This window comes from Balaenoptera borealis (genome assembly GCF_965194805.1).
Source record: "Balaenoptera borealis genome assembly, chromosome: 5".
NCBI classification, from domain to species: domain Eukaryota; kingdom Metazoa; phylum Chordata; class Mammalia; order Artiodactyla; family Balaenopteridae; genus Balaenoptera; species Balaenoptera borealis.
Genome location: NC_138862.1, coordinates 80,218,009 through 80,230,228, shown reverse-complemented (window position 1 = coordinate 80,230,228; position 12,220 = coordinate 80,218,009). Strand labels below are relative to the sequence as shown.

At 43.3% G+C, this 12,220-nt stretch overlaps 1 long non-coding RNA gene across 1 annotated transcript in view; it reads right to left on the bottom strand.

Annotated features, from left to right (window-relative positions):
- The window catches only part of LOC309629398, a 210,763-nt gene extending 199,956 nt beyond the window's left edge, over positions 1–10,807 (bottom strand). Inside the window, exon 1 of the long non-coding RNA XR_014245053.1 lies at positions 164–10,807. This is a non-coding gene — a long non-coding RNA (uncharacterized lncRNA). The remainder of the gene's footprint in view (positions 1–163) is intronic.
- Between the last annotated feature and the right edge of the window lie 1,413 nt (positions 10,808–12,220).

Below are 12,220 nucleotides of genomic sequence, written 5' to 3'. Positions count from 1 at the left end.
CTAAGAAGCTTTCTTCTGGGGATATCTAAGATTGAATAAGAGAATTAAAATATAATAACCGAATGTATCAAATGTAAGAGGCAATTGCAATTTCTCACTTTCTCATCCCCTTCAGAACAAATCGTTCAGCAAGTGTACCTCAAAGAACTTTCAAAGTACTCACCAGTTCCAGCCTTCGTTCATCTCTGTTACTTCCTCCATATTCCAGACTTGCTATCATCCTACCTTGGACCATGACAAAGACCTCCTAAATGCCACCCTTGTCTCTCCTGCCAGGCTTCAATCCATAAGAGTTCATAAGAGTCAGAGTGTGCTTTAAAAAAAAAAAAATGAAAGCAAGATTCACTCTTCTGCTTCAAACCCTCCAGCTGCTTCCTGTTGCACTTGGAGTAAAAGTGCACCTCCTTAGCACAGCCTCCAAGATGCTGTATAACCCGGTTGTGTGCTAACAGTTCTGGCCTCACCTCCTGTCAAGCCAGCCACTCATTCACAGCTTGCCATCCATACTTGTCTCTGTCTCACTGTCAAGCCCATTGCCACCTCAGGGCCTTTGCACTGGCCATTTTCTAAGCCCGAAAAGTTCATACCTAAGATCCCCAAATGGCTGGCTCCTTCTTGTCATTTTGGTTTCAGTTTAAATGCCACCTTCTCAAAGAAGACCTGCCTAACCTCCCTATCTAAATGGTGCCAGCCATTCTTTCCCTCTCCACTTTGTGTTACTTTACTTTTAGTACTTGTCATTATTTAATACATTTTTAATCTATTTATTTTCTATTCCCCACCTCTCTCCCATTAGAATCTTAGTTTCATGCAAGCAGGAAATTTGTCCACCTTGCTTATTAATATATTCCCAATATCTGGTATGATGCTTAACACATAAAGTGGGTGGTAAATAAAATTGATACAACTTTTTTAGAGAAAAAGGCTAAATAAAAGTTGGCTGGAGTGCAGAATGGTAATTTTTTGCTTATAAGAATAGAATGAATTAGAATTATTTAAGGAAATCCTGTTTAAGTGAAGTCACCCATCACTTGAGAGCATGCTGTTTTACTTTGTCTCATGTCCAAAGGTATTGACAAAACACCCATTTGACAAAGATGGCTGGCTGTGCATCCAAATTTATGACTCCCCTTCCTTACTGTAGGATTAACACTGGAACTTGACTGCCCATCCTAGAACAGTGTTCCCTAATCCCCTCCCACAAAGCCCTACTCAAGCTTGCAGTTTAGTGTGCCATTTTGATGACTTCTAGCCAGCGAGATGTTAAGGGAGATGATGTGTGCCTGTTCCAGGCCTGGCCCATAGATCCCCTCCACGCAGTACTCCTCCCTGCTCTTTGCCACATCTAACAGGAATGGAGTTGATGCTCAGGACAGCCGTGGGAGCCTTGTGTTAAAGATGGCGGATCTTCCACCTACTTGAATCTAAGAACGAGAGCAAAGAAGAAGCCACCCACTAAAGTTTTTACTCACTGGTACTATTTCCTGAGTCAAAAATAATTTTCTATTGCATTTGAGCCATTATGCATATTAGGGTCTACCTGTTACTGCCGTTAGCCTACTAAGTAATATCTAAATATTGGGTAAGTAGAAAATATCACAAGAGCAGGTTTGTCCTGTTAATATTCTTCTTTATGGCTCTTGGGAGACTTAAAGCAAATACTTTTACACTAAATTTAGGAGGTTAGAAAAGAAGGAAGGATTGCAAAGCATGAGGATACATGTTAAGGACAAGAAAGTGAAGGATTGGGCTTCCCTGGTGGCACAGTGGTTGAGAATCTGCCTGCCAATGCAGGGGACACGGGTTCGAGCCCTGGTCTGGGAAGATCCCACATGCCGCGGAGCAACTAGGCCCGTGAGCCACAATTACTGAGCCTGCGCGTCTGGAGCCTGTGCTCCACAACAAGAGAGGCCGTGATAGTGAGAGGCCCGCGCACCGCGATGAAGAGTGGCCCCCACTTGCCGCAACTAGAGAAAGCCCTCGCACAGAAACAAAGACCCAACACAGCCATAAATAAATAAGTAAATAAATAAAATTTTAAAAAAAGAAGGTGAAGGATTCAAGCACAAAATGACAATTTCCAACTGGCCATATTCCTGCACAAAGACAATAAAGGGGTTTCCATTCCCAGAAAAATAAAGTGTATAAAAAGTTATTCCATGGAGATGGCAATATTTCCGTGATCAAGGTGAGCTCATAGTTAAGTTATAAAGGAGGAAAATTTTATCTGTGGTTTCCTTCTTGGGTTTCTCTCTTACCCTCCAGCCAATGCACAAGCCTCCTTCCCTTAGCTGTTCTCTCAAAAGGGTGCTGTCCTGGCAATCAAGAAGTCTAGCTTCTAGCTTGGTCTCTCCGCCACTTCTCTTGAGCTAGTTACTTCACCTTGCTGGATCTAAACACCTTTTTTTTCTAGAAGGAGTCGGGTAATGATGGCTGGCTCTTAGGTTGAGCATTGTTTCCTGTTCTGACACAACACTGAGCAGAATGGATTAATCAATGTTTCAATGCCTTGGGCCTTCGTATCCTGGAGAAACAAATTTTCAAGAGCATCCTGAGAGGTCTTTAGGGTGGTGTTTTGTGCTACAATTGAGGGTGAGAAAAGCTTACCCCTTGATAGTCTCTGAAAAAAGAAAAAGAAACCCTTGGCCATATACATGATATTAATTCTGGCTGAAGGAGAGTCACAGCCAGGCTCACTGAGGTCCCCCCTGCCAGTCTGTGAGAATTGTTTTTCTGCTAAACCCTGATGGCAAAGCTCATCCTCAATTTCCATCTGAATGACCTCTCTTGGGAGATAACAGAGCAGCCTTTGTTCTTCTTTAATACAAGACTTTCATAATGTGCAACTTCTGTGCAGTGGCAGGCACCCTGACCCTGTTAATTCTCACGAACTAATCTCCTCTATCTCCCACCACAGAGGCATGAGGGGGCCCTCACTAAGGTTAATGTGGCCCCAGGGACTGCACGACCTTCAAGAACACCTAGGGTACAGCCCCATATCTTCCTCCAGTGAAGTTCAGAGAGATTATTAAGGTGAATGCCACACTTTAAGAGACACCGTGACCAGACACACAGAATGGTGAAGAGATTCAACCAGCATGACTCATGGTTATCCCCAACTAAACTTTTGGGATGTGCTGGGGAAGAGAGACTGAACTTGAAAGACCCCAGACATCAATATCCATATAGGTCTTTTCTCTGAATTCCTTCCATTTCCTCACAGAAGAAAACATTCTGCCTTGAGGTTGAGACCTCAGCCTGAGGCTCTGGGAGTGGGTCTTGGAAAGGTAGGTGGGAATGCCTGGGTTCAGTTATCAGAGTTTCGTCTTATCCCTTTTTTGGGCCACACTTCTCACACCAGCCCTGCGCTGTCCCCAGTTTAGGATTAAGTGATTCTGTTTTACGAAGGGACAAATCTCAGAGCTCCAGTGTTGAGGGGCACGAGGATTTCCTAGTGGTCTGGAGTATGGAAGGAACTGGAGCTGCAATTATTCTCTTTTTAAATTCCAACCAATCTTGCTTTCACCCCCAGCAAACCTGTCCCCCACTTTCTCACCCAGGGCTGAACCTCTTAGAGGTCTGTAGGTCAGGTTCATGTTGGCTCACTCCTTACAGTATCCCATTCCAAGGCTCTTAATTTGTAACTGTCTTTAACCTGCTTTCAGACCCCCCAACACATGTCGACACCTCATTGTCTGTGGGCTCCTCTTCCATGCTCCGTGTCCTCAGGACAAGGCACATCTGTGAGCAATTCATTATTTTGAAGAGAAGTCCAGATTATTTTTTAAGGCAACATTTGAAACTATGAATGTCCTCTAGAACTCTGTTTTGGAAATTGTTGGAAATGTCTGCATTTCTTAGTAGAGGCTACTTCCACAGAGCTCCTGAGTCTCTGTGGAATCAAAAATCACTACAAGCCTCAAGAATCCTTTACAGGAAAGTGGTCTCAGTAAAGAAGTAGAGAAAATGAGAAGCTTCTCTTGGAATGCAGACTGACAATTGTTTGAGAAATCCAAAGTTTGAAAAATCATCTTCAGGCAGCTGTAAACTTCAAACTGATAGAAAGGCCTCTCGAACTTCCCTCTTCCAGGGAATTCTATGAGTTGGTTTTCTTACTGTGTGAAGGAGCTGCAGGAGAGTTTCTCTGTTTTCTGGTTCTATCTTCTAAAGTCTAATTAGATTTGAAGTGCAGCCATCTAGCTCCTCCTCCACGAGGTGCTGAAGCAGCTCTGATGCTCAGAAGTCATGGCCAGAAAATCTTCCACGTGAACAAACACTCTCATGCACTCATACGCACACATTTAATTATTTCAACTTCCAAAGGCTCGAGTCAAGCAAGTTCTTCCTGGGGGAAAGCCGACTTTGCCCTCTTTTCCCCACTCCCTCCTCCAACCTTCACTCCTGTGCAGAAATGTCAAGGACATTCTTGGGTTGACATCAAGAAGCTTCTCCGTCTAACAGTGACAGAGAACCAGTGATGCTGGGAAGCTTTTCTCCTGTGGGGCTGTGAATCTCTGCTTCTCTCTCATTAATCAGGGAATTTTACTTCCTTGGGCAAAATGGAGCACAGCTGTCAATTATCCATGACAGAGAAATCATAATATTATTTTAGTTTATCTTCAGCACCCCTCCAACTGTTACTGAGTTATTTTGGGTGCAAACCAGGTTATTTTTGGCTCTTCGAACGTATTCATCTTCATGAAGAAGAGGCAGAAGAGCAGAGTATTTAAGATCTCAGTGTCAGGCACACCTGGATTGAAATTCTGGCTCCCTCATTAACTGGCTATGGCATACTGAGCAGGTTACTTAGCCTATAATTATTATATATTATCTATGAAATGCTTAATTATAGTATCTTTTCAATAAGACCCTGTGGAAGATAAAATGAACAAAATGTACAAAAAGATATGAACATATACATTAGCATATAGTAAATGCTCAATAAATTTAAATTATTTTTGGTATTGGGAAGATGAAAAAAGCACGTGTGTGTGTGTGTGTGTGTGTGTGTGTGTGTGTGTGTGTGTGTGTGTACGCGCGCATGCGTGTAGCTAGGATAGGTTGTGAGGGAGCAGCCAAGATGGCGGAGTAAGGAGACCCCCCCCCCCCCCCCCCGGAGCTCACCTCCTCTCAGGAGCACACCAAAACCGTAACTATCTGTGGAACAACCCTCGGTGAGAAAGACCGGAACCTACCAGAAAAGATCTTCTAAAGACATAAAGAACCCCAGAGCATTTGGCTTTGAAGGCCAGCGGGGCTTCGGGAGTCTCACAGGACCGGGGGAAGTAAGACCTCACTCTTAAAAGGAGCACGTAAAACCTCACACACACCGGGACCAACGGAAAATGCAGTAATATGATAGGAGCCTGGGCCAGACCTACTTGCTTGTCTTGGAGAGTCTCCCGGAGTTCGGGGGAATCCTCACCCTGGAGGCGTAGACGCTGGCGGCAGCCAGATTTGGGAACTCCTTTCACTGCGTCGTGAAAGCCGGTGTGGGACCCTCCCTCTAGCTCATTATGGCCAAGACCTGGCCCCGCCCAACAGCCTGTGTGCTTGTGCGCCTGCGCGCCCAACCCAAACCACTAACTGGGTTGGGACACGGCCACACCCTTTGGCAGACAGGTTGCCCAAAGACTAAAGAGCCCACTGCTGCTGCTAGGCCTCTAGACACACCTCTTACACGTGGCCCTGCTCCCCAGAGGACCAGGACCCAGTTCCGTCCGCCAGGGGGCAGGCACTGACACTGCCCTCCAGGAAGCCTTCACTAACCTCTAGACCAGCCTCACCCACCAGGGGGCGGACACCAGACCCAAGAAAACCACAATCCCAGCAGTCCTGGGACCAGCTGGGCTCTGGCCCTGCCCACTAGCAAGCCAACACAAGCTTTAGGACACCCTGGACCCCACACCCAACTGGGTCAGGAACCGTTACCCACCCCCATCCCCCCAGCAATCTGACATCAGCTCTGGGATCCCTGGACCCTGCAGCCAGACTCCAGGACCTGGCTCTGCCTGCCAGTAGTTTGGCACTAACCCCAGAACCTGGTTTCACCTACCAGTGCAGGGGGCAACAGCCCCAGAGTCTTCTGGACCCTGACTCCGCCCACCAGAGAGCCTGCACTAAACCCAGGCACCCTGGGGTTCTGCAGTCAGCCATTTCATGACCATGAAACTGGACAACTTGTCTTAGGACTTAACGAAGTTCAGGTTCTTTATGTCTTGGCACTGAAGGAATTCAGCAAGAGGCAAGTGATAGATAAGAAGTAGATTTATTAATATAGGATGCTTCTGGGCAGGCAAGAGGGCTCTGCCCCAAGAACCAAGAGGGCTACATTTTTATAATCAAAGGAAAATTGGGGAGGGGGAGAAGACCACCTTCTTTCTTTTCCTTTGTAAAGATATTGCAGGAAGATGGGGTGCAAGGGGATGGTCATGTCCCAGGTTTTGGGCAAGTTCCCGGGATGAGCTGCCAAGTGAGGGTTCTTGGCTTTGCACAGGAAAGAATTCAAGAGTGAGCCATAGTATAATGAAAGCAGGTTTATTGAGAGAGATTCCATAGGCAGAATGCGGTCTGTCTCAAAAGGCGAGAGCAGCCCTGGGAGATCCACACTCCATAGACAGAGTATGGGCCATCTCAGAAGGTGAAAGCAGACCCGAGGCGTGGGGGAGGTTAGTTTTTATGGGCTGGGTAATTTCATAGGCTAACAAGGAGGAGGATTATTCCAACTATCTTGGAGAATGGGAGGGGATTTCCAAGAATTGGACCACTGCCACTTTTTGGCCTTTTATGGTCAGCCTCAGAACTGTCATGGCGCCTGTGGGTGTGTATTTAGCACGCTAATTATTACAATGAGCATAGAATGAGGCTCAAGGTCTACTGGAAGTTGAACGTTCTGCCATATTGGACCTAGTAGGTTCTAACCAGTTTTTGTCGTATCCTCAATGGCTATGTCATTTTTTTAAAGTTTGTGCCCTGCCTCCTTCCTCCTGTCTCAACCAGGCCCTGCTAACCAGCAGCCAACAGCATCTGCATAAGGCAAGGCCTGGCAACAAACCGAGCTAGGGGCCAACCAAGCCTACCAGACTGCCCACATAGTTAGCCCACCACAACAGAAGGAGCCGTGCAGCTGTCTTAGGGGGAACCCCTAGAGCATACAGCTTGGGTGACGAGAAGGGAGTGCACTGCTAGGACACATAGGATGTCTCCTACAGAAGGCCACTTCTCCAAGATCGAGAAACGTAACTAACCTACCACATACATAAAAATACAACCAGCAGCTTTGGCAAAATGAAGTGGCAGAGGAACACATTCCAGATGAAGCAACAAGTTAAAACCCCTGAAGACGAACTAAGTGAAATGGAGTTAGGCAATCTACCTGAGAAAGAGTTCAGAGTAGTTGTCGTAAAGATGATAAAATAACTCGGGAGAAGAATGGATGCACAGAGCGTGAAGTTAGAAGTTTTTAACACACAGAAAATATAAAGGATAACCAAACACAGGGCTTCCCTGGTGGTGCAGTGGTTAAGAATCTGCCCGCCAATGCAGGGGACACGGATTCAAGCTCCGGGCCGGGAAGATCCCACATGCCACAGAGCAACTGAGCCTGTGCACCACAACTTCTGAGCCTGTGCTCTAGAGCCCATGGGCCACAACTACTGAGCCTGTGTGCCACAACTACTGAAGCCCGCATGCCTAGAGCCCATGTTCTGCATCAAGAGAAGCCGCTGCAATGAGAAGCCTGCGCACCACAATGAAGAGTAGCCCCCGCTCGCCGCAACTAGAGAAAGCCTGCGTGCAGCAACAAAGACCCAACACAGCCAAAAATTAATTAATTAATTAATTATTTAAAAAAAGAATAACCAAACACAGATAAAGAATAAAATAACTGAAATGAAAAATACACCAGAAGGGATCAACAGTAGACTAAATGATACAGAGGAATGATCAGTGAGCCGGAAGACAGACAGAGTAGTGGCAATCACTGCCACTGAACAGAAAAAAGAAAAGAAGTGATGACAGTTTAAGAGACCTCTGGGACAACATCAAACACACTAGTGTTCACATTATAAGGGGTCCCAGAAGGAGAAGAGAAGGAAAGAAAAGGCTGAGAACATTTTTGAAAACATAAAGCTGAAAACTTCCCTAATCTGGGAAAGGAAACTGTCACCCATGTCTCTCGCCAAGAGAGAATATTAAAAGCAGCAAGGGAAAAACAACAAATAACCTACAAGGGAACTCCCATAGGGCTATCAGCTGATTTAACTCTGCAGGCCAGAAGGGAGTGGCACAAAGGTGTGTGATATTGCAGAGATTTACAAGACTTAAACCAAGGAATATTGCCACTCTGCTGGATTGATGTTTCTGATGGCTCCAGTCCAACACCTGTCAGAACTTCTCCACAATTCCCTGGGAGGAAGGATCACTCTGTTTCAGAACAGAGCTCACTCCATGTCCAAAGGTAGCCTGGTCATCTTCAGAAAGCTCAACTGTTAGTAAATTATTTGGATTGAAAGCTAAAAATATGGCTCCTGATCATTTTCATATGTTGGTGGAGCAGCCCATTGAGGGCACATGATACAAGTCTAATTTGGTCTCCATGTCATGGTCCTTCAGGAACTTGAACACAGCTATCAAGTACCCCATGAGTTTTTTCTTGGCTGAGGCCCTGAGCTGAACATGTGCACTTCCTTCCAGGGTTTGCTGCATGCCTTGGACTCAGGCTCCTCTCCATCCTGGGCACTTATCTCCATTACCATGAGTGGTACCTCATCATGAGTGGCACCCAGGGCTGAAGGCACAAGTGCAGGAATGGTCTCACCAAGGCAATTCATCTTTTTCTCAATTTTTAAAAATTATCTCCTGAGCTCCATGAATATTCCAAAAAGGCCATGTGAAAGGGACCCATATGCCAGACAAAAAATCTGAAACCCACCATCCAGTAAATTTGAGCCCATTAAAACTCCTATGAATTGTGCCAACAACTGACTGTTTTTAAAGTGGTGTCTGTGCCTTTGCTTATCACATGTGTTAAGAAACTTGAAACAATCTGGAGTTTTGAGGAAACTGGGGCTCCTAGATTCTCTTTTCAACTCTGCTTAGAGAACCAGTCCTGTGACTAAAATTAGATTCAAGTTCAACTTCAGTCTCTGCCCTTTATCAAAAGCACATGTTATAAATGTGTAAACTTGTTTACCTCTCTGAATTTTAGTTCCTCAAACCTTTGAGGTGAAGCCAAAATCCCTACTTCCCATGACTACAGTGAGAGGTTCCTGGACCAATGCCTGTAAACACGCCCTGCACACGGTCTGTCACAGGAAATGCTCTGAGGTACTGCCACCTACTGGCTTTCATTAAATACAGACTCAAGAATATATATGTTGCAAGGACTCTTTCTGCTCTCTATTTCAAAGCAATCTATTAGAAAATTAAAGACTGTTAAGAGACCTCTTTGAGTAAAATAACTGTGGAGTGGAGTTAGGAGTCCTGGAATCTATTTCCACCCAGCTCATGTGACCTTGGGCAAGTCCCTGCCTTGGTGAGGGTCTCAGTTTCCTTATTTGTAAATGGGAATTCTAGTTATGATGGGAAGATTCTTCTGATATTTTTGGACTCTAATTTACTCTCTCCCCTTCCAGCTTACATCATTGCTTGACACTTCCTGGAAATATCCTTCAGAAAACTAAATTTTGTTTTAACTCTAAAAAATATGTTGAATAAGAAAGAATAGCGTTCCCAGAAGCATTCAAGCTAATGTCCCAAAAAGTAATTTAAATGATTTCCTCTTACTCTATTTATGAGTGGAAGAACTTTGGAGCTACACAGTATGTCAGTTTGTGTGTCATTTCTATTTTCCAGACAGCGAGGAGTTATTCTAAGAAGGATAAATGGACAGGTCATTTATCACTCAGGCCCCCTGAGCACATCCAGTGCCTTCCTTAAGAGTTGATGAGAAAGAGGGATGCCCTATACAACTGCCTGGTAGGTATCAGGGGGCCAAGTCTTCTAACTAGCAAGCTTGCCTTTCAAGGTTGCCTGAGTAATGACCCCGTGGTAATATCCACACCTCCAGGCAAAGTGACATGTGATAAAGGAAAAAAAATAAGAGCCCAGCATTTCTAGAACACCATACTCTTCATCCTGTTCATACCCATTGCAGCAATACTGACCCTAACATAAAGCTCTACAATCTGCAAAACAATTTTATCCCCAGTAGTTCACAATAACAATAATCCTGCAAAATAATGGGGCATGACAGGAAAGAGCAGGACTGAGACTATTACCATTTCGTCTTGGCAGAAAAAAAAAAAGAGCCTAAGTGAAGATATAGTATCTTGCAAGGTTTCACACAGTTAAAGATGGAAAGAGTGGCAAAATTTAGAACTTGAATTCAGGTCTTCTGACTCCAGATGGTTTGTTCAGTCCAGGACACCATATTGCTTCTCACTGTCATCAACTTGACTCCCACAGAGGTGCTGAATGCCAAGACGACTGGTGGAAAAGGATGTCACCATGAAAAGGACATCATGGTGAAAGTTGGTAATTCCAGTAGCAAAGGGAAAATCCGGATGTCAGAACAATGGGGCAGTCACTTACGAACGAATAAAACTATCAGACTTCCTATGAACACTTCTCCGATGTTAGGAGACAATGAAAACTCTTCAAACTTCAGAGGGAAAAGGATTTCAACATAGAACTCTATACCCAGTCAAACCATCAATCAAATCTAAAAGTAAAGACATGTAAGACACTTTTGGATGTGCAAAAACTCAAGAAGTTCACTGCCCTTATACTCTGATTAAAAAATACTACTTGAAAAAAAAAATACTACTTGAGATGTAGTTCTCCATCAAAATAGAACAGAAACTTGAAAAAAGAGTATGAAATAGGATCCAAGAATCAATGACAGCAGAGAATGACTGAGGATTAAGGGAGACTAGAAATCAAGTAAGATAGAAACCATTAGATGGGACATTTGGAAGATTCTCCTTTAACCTGAAATATATTAATGGCATGGAATATTTCCTTCTATATGACTTAATACATACTTCCTGGTTCTATATTGAATAATACTTATATAACCATAATATTGTAAATTCTGGTCATTCATTTCCTTTTTTATAATTCATCTATTATATAATCACATAAGATGTATTTACAAAAATAGAAGAGAATGTAGATGTAATAAATTTTATCAAATAAAAATAATTATAGAGGAAAGAAAAATTTGGAGTTGGATGGGTATACCATTGTCATTTTCTTTATAGTAAAGATTTTAGCTGTCTAAACTTTGGTAAATCATGACATAGAGTTTAGTAGTATTACTTAAATTTATGAAGACAACTAAGAGAATCTCCAAAAACAATAATCAAGCTAACAAAAATTAGGAAGTGGAAGAGGAAGAAAAAATGGGTAGTAATGTCAGTGAGTAAACTCCTTAGACCTCGTATCTAGGAACTAATAGCTCTGTCTAGAGTTAATACATCAAAAAATAGGGATCTAAGTGTGTTATGTAAAGTTATAACAATAATTACCAGTAAAACTAAAGAGAGTACGGACAGTGGCTGTCTCTGGGGAGAGGGGTTGGTAATAAAATAGAGGATAATTTTATGTTTTATTTTTGTTCCTCTGCACTGTTGTAATACTTTAAAATTCTGTGCATGCATTATTTCTATATTTAAACAAAGGAAAATTCAGTCTATTTGAATATCTTATAACATGTGGATGAAAATCTAGGTGATGGTTTGACGTGGTGCTGGCATATACTTGAATCAATACAAAGAAAAGAAAGAGAAGACTGAAAAATCAGGTTCATATCCTTTATTTTAAAAGTGAAGTATCATGACCCAAGAGAAAGTGACTCCCCAAGGAGACTTTACAGTGCTAACTATAAAACTCAGATTCATATTCTGATCAAGAACTGAGTTGAAGAATTTTTTTTAATTAACCAACATTGTCCCAAAGTTGAAGCCCTGTCATAGCCAAAATTTGGTAACTTTTGGCACAGTTAACCACCCTCTCAACCACCTTTCTCAAAAGGAGATGCTTTTATCTGTTTGCTTACTTAGTTATAAAATCGGATCATCTCAATGTCTACTTTACTAAACAATGGATTTCCAAGAGTTGTAAACCACCAAATCTCAGATCAATGTTATTAACACAATTTTTGTGCTTTTTCATTTGCCATAGTGTAGGGACAAGCCTACACAGACTTAGGATGTAT